We start from the raw sequence: 16,835 nt of genomic DNA on the forward strand, positions 1-16,835 counted from the left end.
ACTTGTACATCGGTGTTTAAACCAGACAGAAATACTTTACTGACAACTAATTATTGGTAAAACACAGTGTTACAAACTTCTACTGAATAATGAAGAAAACAAGGCGTTGCATTTTTAAATCTGTTTATCACAAGGGACATATAACATTTCCGAGTGCATAGGACATGGACATTATACAAGGCACTAGGTACGGGTATTCTAACGGAAGATACATAATATAACACACACACACACACACACACACACACAAAAAAGAAAAAGATACTGACTTCATTGCGGTTATTACATAGGGCACTAGGTTATCGGATGGACATAGCCTAGAGCACATGAAATGGCGTCATTATACGTGTATAACTTGGGTCTCCAGACATTGATATTCACACGGGTTTAAGATAGCGTGATTGTCACAGGTATTCGCGCACATCTACATAGCTCTCTTGGCAAAGCGTATTCACTCGGGTACACATACAGGTACACCATAAGACACTAGACACGGGTATTCACACATGCAGGTACACCATAAGACACTAGACACGGGTATTCACATATACAGGTACACCATAAGACACTAGACACGAGTATTCACACATACAGGTACACCATAAGACACTAGACACGGGTATTCACACATACAGGTACACCATAAGACACTAGACACGGGTATTCACACATACAGGTACACCATAAGACACTAGACACGGGTATTCACACATACAGGTACACCATAAGACATCACACACGGGTACACATACAGGTACACCATAAGACACTTGACACGGGTATTCACACATACAGGTACACCATAAGACACTAGACACGGGTACACATACAGGTACACCATAAGACATCACACACGGGTATTCACACATACAGGTACACCATAAGACACTAGACACGGGTACACATACAGGTACACCATAAGACACTTGACACGGGTATTCACACATACAGGTACACCATAAGACATCACACACGGGTACACATACAGGTACACCATAAGACACTTGACACGGGTATTCACACATACAGGTACACCATAAGACACTAGACACGGGTACACATACAGGTACACCATAAGACACTTGACACGGGTATTCACACATACAGGTACACCATTAGACAATAGACACGGGTATTCACACATAAAGGTACACCATAAGACAATAGACACGGGTACACATACAGGTACACCATAAGACACTAGACACGGGTATTCACACATACGGGTACACCATAAGACACTAGACACAGGTATTCACACATACATTGCCATTATTGGCATGAGTATATTTGTTTCAGCAGTATTACAGCTGAAGTAAACAAATCGAGTGATTGACGCCTAGCGATACCACGACAGAGCATGCGTTTATGAATCACTATAAAACGAAAAGGTGAAGGTGATCATATCCAACCTCACCGGTGACAACCGTCATAAACATGTGCAAAGTCTCGTTAAGTACTACCCAGAAAGATTCGGGAAGTCAAATAGGGGATTGCATCAGGCACAACGGTTTTCACTAATGTATACTATTTCGAAATGAACTCCACATGTCCACCATAAAACTTTACAGCTGTACTGAGACCTTGAATTGTGTGGCCTTGATCAAACTTCTAATAATAATGTAGTCTAACATCCAATATGCACAACTACACTATCCTGCACAACAGTTATCAGGATCAGGAACATCTAAAGTAACTACATATTATACAAACAAATTGTCCTTTGTTTGTGAAAACCCCTACACATAAAACACGAGTATAGAGGCTGCTGCCATCAACACAAACAACACGAACAGAAACTTGTCCAGTCTATCAGCATCTTCATCTTTCTGGACATCACTGGCTTCATTCCAAGCACTGGTTTTGTTGTCCAAATTTGTGACCTTGACCTTCTTACGGCAGAAACTAAGCAGCGCTCCTTGTCGGTGGTGAGTGTTCATTACCAGAAGTGTGGCGAGCAGAGCCAGAGCGCTCTGTGATAGAAGAAGAACCAGATAGATGGTCAGACGCGAGGCGTTGCCGGACTTTGGGATAGCATCGTTGATGTAGTTGAGGAACACGGCTCCGGACACAAAGATGGAGACGAGGAAGGAGACCTTCTCCCCCGAAGCTGCAGGCAACAGGAATACACAGGCGTTGAGGAAGGAGAGAAGACACATGGGGAAGATGACGCTGAGGGTGTAGAAGATGCTGAGACGTCGAAGACGGAATTCGATGTCAAAGTAACGGAGAGTTTCAAAGACTGCTTGCAGATACTCCTCATGGAAAGTTGTGTTGACCAACTCCCACTCACTGCTGCCAGTAAAATATTCAGAGAAAGTTTTGATGAAACCTTGATCTCCAGGATAAGGACTTGTATCGATTACGCCAAGAACAGACATGTGACAAGTCTGTTCATCATAGGGATACCTTGTCACATCCAAATTACAAATTGTCTCAAATTCATCTATAATGAACATCAATGTGATACCGGAAAAGTCAACGGAGATAGGCATGCTAGCTCTTAAGGAGGAAATCTTGTCTCCCACACCGTTTGGAATTATAAAGTCTGGTGTCAATATCTCCTCATGATCAAAGCTAAGGCGTCTGATACCGTTGCTGATGTTCCATGACAACCAAGGATCCTTCCAAGACAAAGCCAGTGTGCCGCTTAGACGAAAGATCTGACTGGCTTCTTCCACGGCGAGAACAGCTATAGGGGCGAAGCTCACTGACACATTTACTCGGGTGTTCGTCCCATGGGGCGATATGGCGCTGGAGTAGTTGTGAAGGAGTTCCTGCTTCAGTTGCACCTGTCGCCGTCTCTCAGGGTCTGCTTCGCCACAACAACATCTCAACAAACTAATGCAACAAATAGCCCAAGCCGTATTTTTAAGAAGTCCCATGTCTGAAGTGTAAACACTTGATCACAGATAATTGCTCTGTTTTGTCGGCACTGAACCCAATCGGCACTATACCGGGAAGTACACATCAGTAATGAATCCGGGAATCCAAAATCTGACATTATCCATAAAGCAAATCAAACAATCAAATACCCTGTATTCCTGATAGCACCAAAGTCCTCACAAGCAAATCACAATCAAATACCTTGTATTCCGATAGCACCAAAGTCCTCAGAGCAAATCACAATCAAATACCTTGTATTCCGATAGCACCAAAGTCCTCAGAGCAAATCACAATCAAATACCTTGTATTCCGATAGCACCAAAGTCCTCAGAGCAAATCACAATCAAATACCTTGTATTCCGATAGCACCAAAGTCCTCAGAGCAAATCACAATTAAATACCTTGTATTCCGATAACACCAAAGTCCCCAGAGCAAATCACAGGGAGGGAGACTGTTTTTTTCCCCGCTGCACTTAAACTGAGTACTTGCAATACACAGGGAGGCGTGATATCTAGATAAACCTAAGTCTGCGTGGAACAAATCACATGAAGTGCTATTTTTCTGATCAACCCGAAATCAGCACTAGCATCACAAATAGAGAGATGATTATCTGAATGCAACAAAGTCCGCAAAAGCAAATCACATGAGAACTTGGTTTCTTTCTGATACACCAGTAGTCAGCACTTCTAACACACAGGGAGAGGCACTGTGTTGTATTGTATCCGAGGATGGCCGACTGGATATACACTGGAAGGCGATGGTTTCCGCTAATGAATTGCCACTTGCGTTCACACCTAGTTTAAGCTACTGAGAACAATGGTCAAAACAGAAGCAAATACGAGTTGTAAAAGGTATTGTGTTTTTGCCATTAGAGAATGGTTGCCGGCGATTTGAGGTAAATTCACATAGCATCGACTGACAGTCATGACTGATGACTGTATTCAGCATGAAACATCCAAAACCTACGCTCACTGTTGACAGAACACACATTACTGAATCTTGAATCTCTGTGTAGATGTACGAAAGAGAAAGGATATCAAACACCATTGTTCTGAAATATATAACAGATGTGGGCGGCACGTTTGAAGGAACGTGAGCTAGCACGTGCAGCACCAAACGTCATATACTCAGCAAAATTGAAAACTTGACACTAATAAAATTCGACATTGTTCTTTATCTGTTTAATCAAATATAGGTATATATAACAGTAGTAAACAGTGTGATTGCGTTAAATTTTCGTGGAAACCTCGACTTTGTAGCCTATAAAGATGAAATACACGAATTCCACGTGTGAAAATCATATGAGGTCATTCTTAAACTGTACATGCGCATTGAATGTGAGCTCGGAAAACATACAAATGAAACATCTTTGTTTGGAAATGTCACGCCTCAAGAACGTCAACGTGCTATGGAGGAGCTTGATACTGGTCAGTCTGTGGTGGCTGTTATAAGAGCCTATAATTGCTCACCACAAACAATTTTTAATCTAAGGATGAGGATGAGCGTGGATCAAACCGGAAGTGTTGCCGACCGCCCGAAGCCGGGAGCGTCACGTGTGACATCTCTCCGTGAAGATCAAGCAATTATACGATTACGTCATTTTCGGAACAGATTTGTTACTGTAACTTCCTCAAGTAGGGAGATGTTTGGTGGAAGGATAACAGACTGCACAAACTATCAGAAAACGCTTGCGTGCCGCTTGACGTCGCGCCCGAAGACCCAAAATGCACCAATTTAAACGCCCATCCATCGCCGCAACCGACCTGGGTGGGCCACAAGACACATAAAGTTCATTCAAAGACAGTGGAATTCGGTTGTCTTCAACGACGAATTTCGATTCCCATTGAGATTGCTGACGGCAGGACCGGAGTGAACCGTAGGCTAGGTGAACGTCACGCTTAAGTCTGCGTCCGAGAAGTGGACAGATAACGGGGCGACCAGTAATGGTATGGGGTTCGTTTTGCGCACACAGAAGTTCTTCCCTTCTTGTCGTTCGAGGGAACTCAAATGCTGCCCAGTACAGGGACTAACTTGAGCAACTTGTCCTGCTTCCATATATGCAGAGACATGGCCCTGGACTGACGTTCCAGTAAGACAACTCTGGACCGCATACGGCAATTCTTACACAGGATTTTCTACGAAATGCCGGTATTCTAGTTCTGGACTGATCGTCGCGTAGCCCCGACCTCAATCCTACCGCACACATCTGGGACGAGCTGGATCGACGTGTTCGTCAGCAAGTTAATCCACCGCAGACGTTCCAAGATTTTCAACGTCACCTTGTTGAGCAATGGCGACGTCTTCCTCGGGGAGTGTTTACTTACGCTCTAAGAACCATGAGGAGACGCTTCAGGAGGCCACAACCCTTAAAGAAGACCTCAATGGAATTGTTCTCTATGCTGTGAACTTCATTTTGAGGGGTATCTTGACGTCACGAACGTTATCACTGTTAAAGAGTTTCGGCGAGACGTCAAGATGTTCTTTGCACAGTATACGACTAAAATCATTGTCTTAAATCTAATATTAAAAAACCTAGTCCAAAAAATCCCGAGTGTCAGTTTTCCTTTTTGATCATTTCCAAGTTCGAAACAACGACAATAACAACAACAGGGACTGTACACTATTGTCATAACGAGTCCACAGGGACCACTACTTGTTGCTTTACTTTATCTCTCAATGGCCACACTAATTAGAATTACGTTAAATGTGTATTTGTAGAGTATTATCAGAAAACATATTTCGAAATGATGTTAATCATCTCGCTCTTTTACTTTTCTATTGCTTTGTCTCATATTATGAATTCACGAAATAGTCATGCGTAAAGTATGCGTGAATGAATGAGTATGATTTTACGCTGCTTTTAGCAGAAAAGTAAAATGTCAAATTATACCTGTGAAAAATACCTCTCGTTAACCTATCATTGTCATCGTTTGTAGCAACTGAGTGAGTGAATTGCTTTTATCAATAACCCATCAATATAACGGCGGGGGAAACCAGAAATGTACGCATTGTACCCGAGGGGAATCCTAAAACTTCACACGGAAAATCAAAACAAAATGATGATAGTTTGTTCAGTAACTTTTTTTTATTTGGAGGCAAACGTTATGAAACCTAGTTACAGAGTTGGTCTGATGTTTACATTACACTCTCCGTTCAAATGTTTGACCATGAACTGATTTGGAATAAGTGAGTGAGTGAGTACGTTTAGTTTTCGCTGCTTTTAGCAATATTCCAGCAATATCACGGCGGGCGACACCAGAAGTTGGCTTCACACATTGTACCCATGTGGGGAATCGAACCCGGGTCTTCGGCGTGACGAGCCAACGCTTTAACCACTGGGCTACCCTCCTCCCCGATTTGGAATTAGGTTGTGATGCATCGGTATCATTTTGACCCCAACAGACTTTTGTGATCATCTAATATAAAACCAATATATTAATGGACGCTGTTAGAATCTAGAATTCGAAAACTGAATTCATCTCTTGATAACATGTTTTTTCTTCTTGAGCAGGAGTCTGTGCGACGTCAGGCAAGAAGTGATTTAGATTTTATACCTAGCAAAACCGGCAGCACTGCAGCAACAAAGAGGGTCTCAGGCATCAAACAGACACTTCATATTTTACGCAAACTGTGTGAAGGCCAGGACAAGGTTAGTCTTTTCGCGAAAGTGATTTTATGTGATCTGTGCATATTATTTTCATCCCATTTTGTTAATGGATTAGGCGGCTGACTTTGTGTGCTGGCGATTAGGTGCCTGACACTGAGGGTGTGGGTTCGAATCTCAGATGGGACTAAACCCAAACACAGAACTAGAATCTGTACTTTAATGAGAAAGTGTAGACCCATCAACATCTAAAATTTTCACCAGACCGTCGGGCTGGCTAGCTGTAAATTTAGACCGTCCGTCAGAAATCTAGCCCATCTCGGGCGATCGGAGGGGCCTTATTTCATACACTGGATAATTGCTTTCAACGCATAATCTCTGCTTTGAATATTTTTCGTTGCTTGGGTCAATTTCTCACTTATTTCAAATATTTTCTCTTTGCTTCCAATATTTTCACGTTGCTTCCAATTATTATTTTTTTGCCTCGAATATATTTATATTTTAAGTTTCAATACAACAACGAGAAAATAATCAAAACAACGAGAAAATATTCGAACTAACACAAAAAGCAACGAGACCATACTCACAATTTCAAGTTTTCAATGAAACGCAGCAACGAAAACGAAGCAACGAAAATTTATTAACAAGTGAATGATAAAAAATAGTCATAATTTCAAATATATTTTGATAAAAACTTGAAATAGCCTCAAATAAAATATTCGAAGCAACGTGATAACAATGGAATTTACGAAAAAATAATCGAAGCAATGAGAAACAATTTTTGCTTGAAAAGTTATGTGTGCTTAAAAATGACAGCATTTGGTTTTCATATTGAGAGGTGTTTACACATGAAATGCTGTCGTTTACAGCAGGTTTACATTGACAACAACAGGTAATGAGTAACATAAACGTATGGAACAAGAACAACGATGACAAGGGGAATGAATCCAGATGTATAGTAAGGGTATACAACGGCTGATTGGATTGGATATTCAAAATTTAACAAGCTCATATTATCTGACGTTGACGATTATTGTTTTACTACTCCAAAGACCATGTGACGTGTGGTTCTCTTTGGTTAAGTTGCCAGTTTTTGCTTGTTTTTGTAAGGGCGACAACGCGATAATGCGACAACCCAACAATGTCCCTTCCAGGAATCGATAGGTATCTCCCCGTTTTATCTCACATATGGGAATTTAGTGTAAGACAGTATGCATCTGAGGCTGTATATGGGACTTTTCCAAAGACGTGTTCTACATCGTCATATCGTGGATGTAATACCAAAAGAAATACAAACACGGTAATAGAAGGATCGAGCCACGCTGTCATGTAGAGCAGGGCAAAATCTCATTACATCCATTTAGCGCCGGGACGATCCGGGTAAGATTTGTTCTTCAGCAACCCATATGTATTGTAAGATTCGACTGAGCACCTTTCTAGCAATATGACGGCGGACTGTTAAAATAATCGAGACTGGGCCAGACAATCCAGTGATCGACATCAAGAACATCGTTCTACGCAATTGGGATGCGATGACATGTGTCATACAAGTCAGCGAGTCTGACCACCTGATCCAGTTAGTCGCCTTTACGACAAGAATGGGTTGCTGAAGACCAATTCTAACCCGGATGTTCACGAGTAAGTCATCGTAAATTGAGATTTAAACACAAAACATTCATCACATGTTACCACAGTCACTTTCTTTGTCTGCTATATATGAAACACCAATATTGAGAGTGCAGCCATCAATACAAACAGGACAAAAAAAAACTTGTCCAATCTTTCTGCAACTTCATCTTTCTTAACGTTACTGTCTTCATCCAGTGACCCTGTTGACACATGAACTGCACTCTTCTTGCGGGAGAAGCAAAGCAGCGCTCCCTGTCGGTGGTGAGTGTTCATTACCAGAAGTGTGGCGAGCAGAGCCAGAGCGCTCTGTGATAGAAGAAGAACCAGGTAGATGGTCAGACGCGAGGAGTTGCCGGACTTTGGGATAGCATCGTTGATGTAGTTGAGGAACACGGCTCCGGACACGAAGATGGAGACGAGGAAGGAGACCTTCTCCCCCGAAGCTGCAGGCAACAGGAATACACAGGCGTTGAGGAAGGAGAGGAGACACATGGGGAAGATGACGCTGAGGGTGTAGAAGATGCTGAGACGCCGAAGATGGAATTCGATGTCAATGTAGGAAGTTAAAGAATGAATTAATTTGACGGTAATGGTTGTGTTGATCAGCTCCCACTCACTGCTGCCAGTAAAGTATTCAGAGAAGATTTCATTGCGTGACTGATGTCCCAGTTGAAGTTTAGATTCGAAGATACTGAGAACAGTCATGCGACATACCTGTTCATCATAGGGATACCATGTCACATCCAAATTACAAATCATCTCAAATTCATCTATAATGAACATCAATGCGTTGCCATTATTTTCAACAACGATAGGCATGCTTGCGGATAAAGAGGAAATCTTGTTACCTATACCGTTTGGAATCATGATGTTTGGAGTCCATATCTCCTGTGGCTCAAACTGAAGTTCGTTGATACCCTTGCTGTAGTCCCATGTCAACCAGGGATCCGTCCATGTCAAAGTCATAGCGCCACTTATACGGAAGATCTGACTTGTTTCTTCCACTGCCAACACAGCAATTAGAGCGAATGACACAAGTACATTCACCGGGTTTGTCGTTCCTTGGGGCGACACCGTTGAGGTGTAGTTGTGCAGGAGGTCCTGCTTTAGTTGTTGCTGTTGCCGTCTCTCAGGGTCTGGTTCACAACAGCAACATCTAAACACCAACACCACTGACAGTATCAAAGTCACGTAGCTCGGAATCGTCTTCATCTTTTCATCCAGGTTGAAATGACTTTATGTGATTTTGATTAGATTAAAGGTTGACTCACAGTTCGAAGCTTCACACGAAGGGTTTACGTATCTTTCACAGCTTTCTATTTTGGGTAGATCTAGAAGGTTTGATAATCCTACAACCACATGAACAGATTTTTACCAATGTTAGTCACCTTGGCGCCATCTCCTTCCGGAAGGCGCGAAAAAAGAACACACGCAAAAGGGACGAGTCTTTTCGCAACTCCGAAACGAAGATCGAAACTTACATGAAACAGAATATCTCCTGTGCGTCTCCGACACACGTCTCCATCAGCAAGAACTCCTTGTATATTCAGCCTCACGCCAAACAATGCCCTCAATCGAAACTCATTCCAACAATACTTTCAGAAGAGATATGAGTCTGACTTGCCCTTCTCTGTGATATACCGAATAGTTTGCCTGTCTGTCGAGAGGCGGTTCGGTGGGTCTATCTCCGACCACTTCATTCCATAAAACGTCTCACGGTAGCACTCCGACCCACGTCCCTAAGAACATGGACACTTCGTATATTCAGTCCTACGTTAGGCTGGTCCATCGACCGAAATTCTGTTTCAGTTCAACGCAGCAACACTTTCAGAAATGATCTGTCTCCAGCCTACAAAACACAGAGGCGTACACTTTCTATCTACGCGACTGACCGTTAGTGAAATCATCCAGAAGGGTCCACCAATGTTATGATGAGCAAATGCTTTGATCATATATATCGGAACCAAAGCAATTAAATAACAATGGTAATGCAGTAGTTCAGTTTGTAGAACACCGTCAATCTACTAATGCATTGTTTTGTTTATTGCCGTTGCTATGGTTGCTAACATACCGATAATCAGTTTGTATGCACCTCAAATACTTACAATAATTACAAAGCAATTCCATATAACTGCAATGATTTTCTGTTTATTTTCTTGATCAGATTTAGTTGCACAGTACAATGCTGTATTGCTGAAAGTCCCGATGAGACCATTTTGATCATTACCCCGTGTCTTCATAAAACAGTAAACTTAATGAATATATTTGTGTTGTTGCCAACAGGTGGAGTGGATATGTGAATTGACTCATGAATAGGCGTCCTCGTAAAGTACCCCGTGTAAATGATATATAAGAGTTTACTTAATGGCCGTTCTATAGCTGCCCCTACTGTAGTCGCGTTGATCGTCCATGTTGCCTTGGAAACAGAGTGTCTGCCCGAAACATGTCTATAGTTCCATCCTACATGGCTTCTTTGCTTACAGGGATGTCAATGCGATGTTTGATACATATTTTGTAGTTTTGTCAATACTAATCATTATTAGAGGTCAGGAGGATGAGTGAACCTTGTCACATTGGCTCCTTGTTGTTTTCTGTTTCTTAAAGTTAAATTTAGTATTCATGTTAAACTGCGGCATGGCATTTGAGTGGGTAACACCAAAGAACCGGCACCCGAAGATCCTGGCTAGAATTGGTCTTCAGTAACCCATGATTGTCATAAGAGGCGACTAACGGGATCGGATGGTCAAGCATCGTATCCCAGTTACGTAGAATGATGCTCATGTAGTTGATCACTGGAGTGTCTGGTCCAGACTCGATTATTTACAGATCGCCGCCATGAAGCTGGACTATTGCTGAGTTCGGCGTTAAATAACAAACCAACCAGCCAACCAACCAAAGAACTGTCTTTGATACAACGAGCTTACTACCACGTCATTATATAAAATCTTTATTTTATATGTAAGTGCAATACTCTTGAATGCAACGTTAAAATCAATTTCACCTGCCATCAGTGAGTCAAAATAGATAATCCTGTTTACAATCTATTAAACGAGATTTATGGGTAATTGTATATGAAATTCATGCATTTTAGATTTTCTCGGAATTGTGTGACAATTCAGTTTTCGTATATGTGTTTTATAAATGCTGTTATGTTGTTCAAATTAATGTTTAACGCAACTTCTAATTAAAATATGTTTAGTACTGAGAAGGCCACAGGCCTCTAGTACATTGTGGATTCAATACGTGCAATTAGTACAATATACATGGAAATACATACGTTGGTATATGAATTTGTCAGTGAATTGGCAGTGAATTTGTCAAATCAGTGATTTTGTAAAATCACTGAAAATTTCATTGATTTTATAAAATTCCTGGTTCACTCGGTGGTTTCACAAAACCCCTAGAATTCCTAGGGATTTCACAAAATCCCTGAAAATCACAATTTTTGTACACATTCCCTGAAATGAATATATAGCATTTTCGTCGATATCTTTTTGTGAAGACTCGTCATACCTTTAGTTAGATGTGTGACCTCCATTAACGGTACACTGGCTTTCAGTGTATCAAGTGCACAATCCTAGTGCGCTTCTTGTTGACACATTTGACTGCAAGAAACAAAGCAAAGTGGTTGGCTGGATAAATGAGATCCATTACTGATGTGTATATTTTACCACTTAACGATCTGAGCAGATAATTGCACTGATTCAGGCTGTACAGGTATTTTAGAGCATTTTAGTCAGCTCTGCTCAGGAGAGTTCGGTGTTTCATGCATCTGTGTGTTTCTGTCGAGTCATTCAGGGCACCACACCGAGCGAGTGAGAGAGTGAATTTCGTTTTACTCAGCAAAATTCCAGCTACATGGCGGCGGACTGTAAATAATCGAATCTGGACCAGACAATCCAGTGATCAACAGCATGAGAATCGGTCTGCGCAATTGGGAACCGATGATATGTGTCAACCAAGTCAGCGAGCCTGACCACCCGATCCCGTTCTTCGCCTCTTACGACAAGCATAGTCGCCTATGAGTGACAGTCCCCCGCTGTGTTGTGTAGAGTCCACACTTTTCTTCAGGACAGATGAGTTACGGATTGTGAGCATTTGAAAACATATTTATGTATAAATGACTTAAATTTACTCGATTGGCAACGGTCGCTACTTGTACAGTGTATTTATGCTTAATGATGCTAAATGGTTCATTATTTTCTCAATTGCACTCTTCTCTTTCTCTCGGCGCGCCATGTTTGTGCTTCTTATGTATCCGTACGCAAGCACGTACGTACGCTCGTTCGTACGTACGCTAGTTTGGTCGTTTACGCTAAGACCAATCGTTTGATGGATATTATTAGAAGTGCTGATCTTATTCATACAATTACAAAAAAGGCTGCAATTGATACAAATTAGTGTTGTCCCAATTTGTGCTTGAGATTTATTTGAGAAAACCTAACCTAACTGCCTGAACAAAGAAGTGAACAGTTTTTAGTATAAGCTTGGGAGAATTTGACTTTAATGAATCCAATTTTCTCGAAATGATATTGTTTAAATGTAGCTGAACAGAAACTGGAGGGATATAATAGAATATGTCATGTGCATAGCGAACATTGATGTATCGCTCATCTCGAGACGTGACAATCAGAAATACTTTAGGGTAGGCCTCTCGTGGAAACATGACGCTTTTCACGTCAGTCGATGTAACCTATACAGTGTTTCACTAGACAGATGAACTGTCCTCTGTTTTGTACATGAGTTATACACAGCAGTGAACCAGAGAGATTGCTGAAGCACCGAGGCTGCTGGAGTAGCACAGTGGTTAAAGCGATCGCTTTTTACGGCAAGACCCAGGTTCGATTCTCTACATGGGTACAATGTGTGAAATCCCCCGGCATGATGTCGTTGAAATACGGATAAAACGTCGTAAAACCATGCTCACAAACTCAAGCTCTGACGTTATTATTCGTGACCCATTCTAGTTATTCCGGGACAAGCCGAATAGAGTCTTCTTGGCGGTTACGGCAATGGGCGAGTGGTGACGAATATGAGAAAGTTATGTTCACAGTCACTGAAGAGTCTTAAAATCCACGCTGGCCAACAACAGCAGAAGAAACCAACTCTTGTGAGGTGAGGTGAAAGTGGGTTTAACGTCGTGCTTGAGAATATTTCGCTCATATGACGACATGCATACGTGTGTGTATGTGTATGTGCAGCTGCTTGTACTAGCCCAGACTGAAGCTGGTTTTATAGTGCTAGCCCACTGAGATAACATGCCGCAGTAAAGCATGAATACCCCACTCAGACACATTATACTGACTCCGAGCCGACCAGTCCTTGTTGTACCCATTAATGCCGAGCACCAGGCAGGGACCAACAAGTACCATATTTTAACGTCTTTTGGTATAACGCGGTCGGGGATCGAACCCGCGACCTTCCGCTCTCCGGGTGGACGCTCTAACCACTACACCACGGAGGCGGTCCGCTCTTGTTATTCAGGACAACGTTGCTGAAAGCGGCGAATGTAGCAGACGTTCATTGAAGTTCTGCTGAAAAGAAGACAATTGGGCCGCCATTGCGTTCAAGTTGATTTCTTTTTTGTTTTAAGCATTGAGGAATATAACACGCATTCGATGTGTGCTACCCAGAGAAAGACGCTATACTTTTGAATTATAACGCTGACATGGTCTGTAATTTCAAATGTTTTTGTTCTTTTTCTTTTGTCTCCCAAATTCTGTTATTACTTACGCTTACCAAACTTTGTTCATTGGAATAAAAGTTCAATTCTGTAAACATTCTAGGAACATACAGTGTAAGACCGACATGATTTGTTACAACCATGTTTGATCTGTTTTGTAATGACGTAATCTATGTTTTATTGTTGACATATTTGTTTCTTGATAATAGTGTGAATTTAATTTGAACACAAAGTCCGTGATATCAACGTGTCACCTTGATATGTGAAGAAAATCTGAATTTATGGTCTTTGGTCAACCCTTGAGCATGGTGTTTACAAACGAAGAAACTAGACATTCCAAGAAAATTCAAACCCACAATAACAAGTTCCTGGCGTGACCAAGGGAAAGAACTCTGCACAGCAACTAACTACCTATGCTGTTCGACATGAAAAACATAGGGCTCATTCAAGAATTCAAGTTTGTTGAAACAGAGATGTGAAATTTACACTCATATAGTGAGAGACTTCTGTCAACCAGATAACAGTCAGTCAGATATTGCCTCACCTCGTAAAGATTCCAGTGCCCAAAGCTGGCCTGAAGCAATTTCAGAACCTTCGTTGTTGCACGCCACATTTATACTACAGCTATAAGACGGCATTCTGTAAATAATCGAGTCTGGACCAGACAATCCAGTGATCAACAGCATGAGAATCGATCTAGGCAATTGGTATACGATGACGTGTGTCAACCAAGTCAGCGAGCCTGACCACCCGATCCCGGTAGTCGCCTATTACGACAAGCATGTGGAAAATGGATTGCTGAAGACCAGTTCTAACCCGGATCTTCTCCAGAAACAGTGTTCCGAGCCAACTAAGCTAAGAACTAAGTCTAAATGTATAGTGTATCTCAACTGTGCAGTCTACTTCCGGTTTTTATGAAAGAGGCTGCAGCCTTCATCTGACTGTATACTTGCGTAGACTACAGCGTACAAGAAAGTAAACGTGCTGGCAATGTCCACGCTGTAAAAATATAACTCACACACATATTCTTGGGGTTTTCTCTCCCCACTATAAAAATATAGCACACAATGTACAGTGCATATCACATTTAATACCTTCCCACACATAGCAAATTTCACAATAAATATGAAAAAAGTAAGCATTCATACAGATTTCACATACACCATTGTTTCAAACTGGGATAAATGGGTGCAAGAAACATTTTCGTGACGAAAAAGACAGCATATGTAGTCAGAGGAATTAACTTCGCATGACTACAATATTTCGGCGTAAGCTTTGTCATCGGTTGTATATAAATGTGAATTTACAAGAACTGTGCTAACACGGTTAACAGGGACTGATATTATCATAGGAAAATAGGAAAAATGCTGGTTTTTCCAGTATTCCATATGCATCGCATGAACCCATGAACATGGAACGGAAGGATGACCTGGTCATCCTAGACGTCATCCCTAGTGTTCTGTGGTCAAAGCCTTAAGGAGTCTCAACAAATGCACAATAGCTGTGAATTGACAGTAAATGATAAGCCATTTCCGCGCATACACAACAACCCTATATATGTTTGTCTCCAATAGTGTACTGTGGTCAAAGCCTTAAGTAGTCTCAACAAATGCACAATAGCTGTGAATTGACAGTAAATGAATAGCCATTTCCGCGCATAAACAACAACCCTATACATGTATATGTTTGTCTCCCAGAAACGGTTAAGCTCACATACAAATTACTGGCTGACCTGTGCAGCCTGGTCCAATTCAGCCAGTTCTAGACATAATCAAGATCATGCAAATATTGCAGAGGACTCCATAGTTACTGTTAGAAACGGAAGTTGATTTCTACGCCAAGTCCCTTATATCATCCACAAAAAATGAATTGCGATCGATCTGAACTCCTGAGAGAAAAATTCCCCTGAGTTTTGATTAAGTTTGACAAAGAGACCCAGCTGAGTCAAACTCAGTTTGAAATTTAAGTTTAAAGTTGTTTTTTTTACACGAAATCAAGGCCAGGGACCCGATCGACAAAGCGTTCGTTGCGCATGGATAATGCTCATACACGGGATCATGATCAACTGTCCGATTATATTTAACATCTGTTCATTTTCATCACATCTGTTGAGATGTCATGCCCTTTCTTTTTGTAAGCGTTGTCCGAGTCGTGGCTTTCGTTACTGATGTAGAAGGCAGGTTTCTCCTCGCCTCTCGCACCCGGTCGATAAACTGTAATAAAACAAAAGTCGATGTGATGAAAGACGCGAGAGACAGACAGTACAAGTCAATAAAGTTAACAGTGGGGCAGATAAGGGGGTGTATGGTTGTGATGATTTACAAACTGATCATCTGTTGACCCGACCCAGTATATGTTTAGTCCCCCACCCCCCTCTCCGATCATACCTATCCAGTAAGTGAGTGAGTGACTTAGGTTTTAAGCCCTTTTTACAGTAAAGTGAGCAGGAGTAATAATTCTTCGGTTCGAACACGTGATTATCGGATCCTGCTGCACGATGAACTCGACAGACCATCAGGGTGCTATACAGAACCATATAGAAGACGATTTACATATAGGCTTTACCATATAGAGGGAGACTATTGTCTTTATATAATGGTGGCATAACGGTTAGTGTGTTCGCCTGAAGAATGTGAGAGGATCGTGGGTTTGAGTCTTACCTGCATTCCCTTGAGGGCTGAGAATCCCATGTAGAAGAATACGCCATACAACACTGGCATAGGGATAACCTGCAATACAAATAGAAACACATTGTACCAATGTCAGTTATCGAACTCGGGGTTGGCGTGACGAGTTAAAGCTTTAACCACTTGACTACCTCACAGCTCTGAACCCCTATGCTCATGTTGGCTGATGACACGGCGACCGTTCATGCATGTCGACCTACAATTGCCTGGGTTACAAATTGTGAACCTCACATTAGACATGGAAGGATATGGACCTATTCAAATGGAGAAATTACAAATCTGGGACCCGTTTCACAAAGCAATCGTAGCGCTACGACTGTCGTAAGTCTATGTAAAAGTATGGGA

This window comes from Haliotis rubra, unplaced genomic scaffold (assembly GCF_003918875.1).
Source record: "Haliotis rubra isolate DU_JTF1 unplaced genomic scaffold, ASM391887v1 Scf957, whole genome shotgun sequence".
Lineage (NCBI taxonomy): Eukaryota > Metazoa > Mollusca > Gastropoda > Lepetellida > Haliotidae > Haliotis > Haliotis rubra.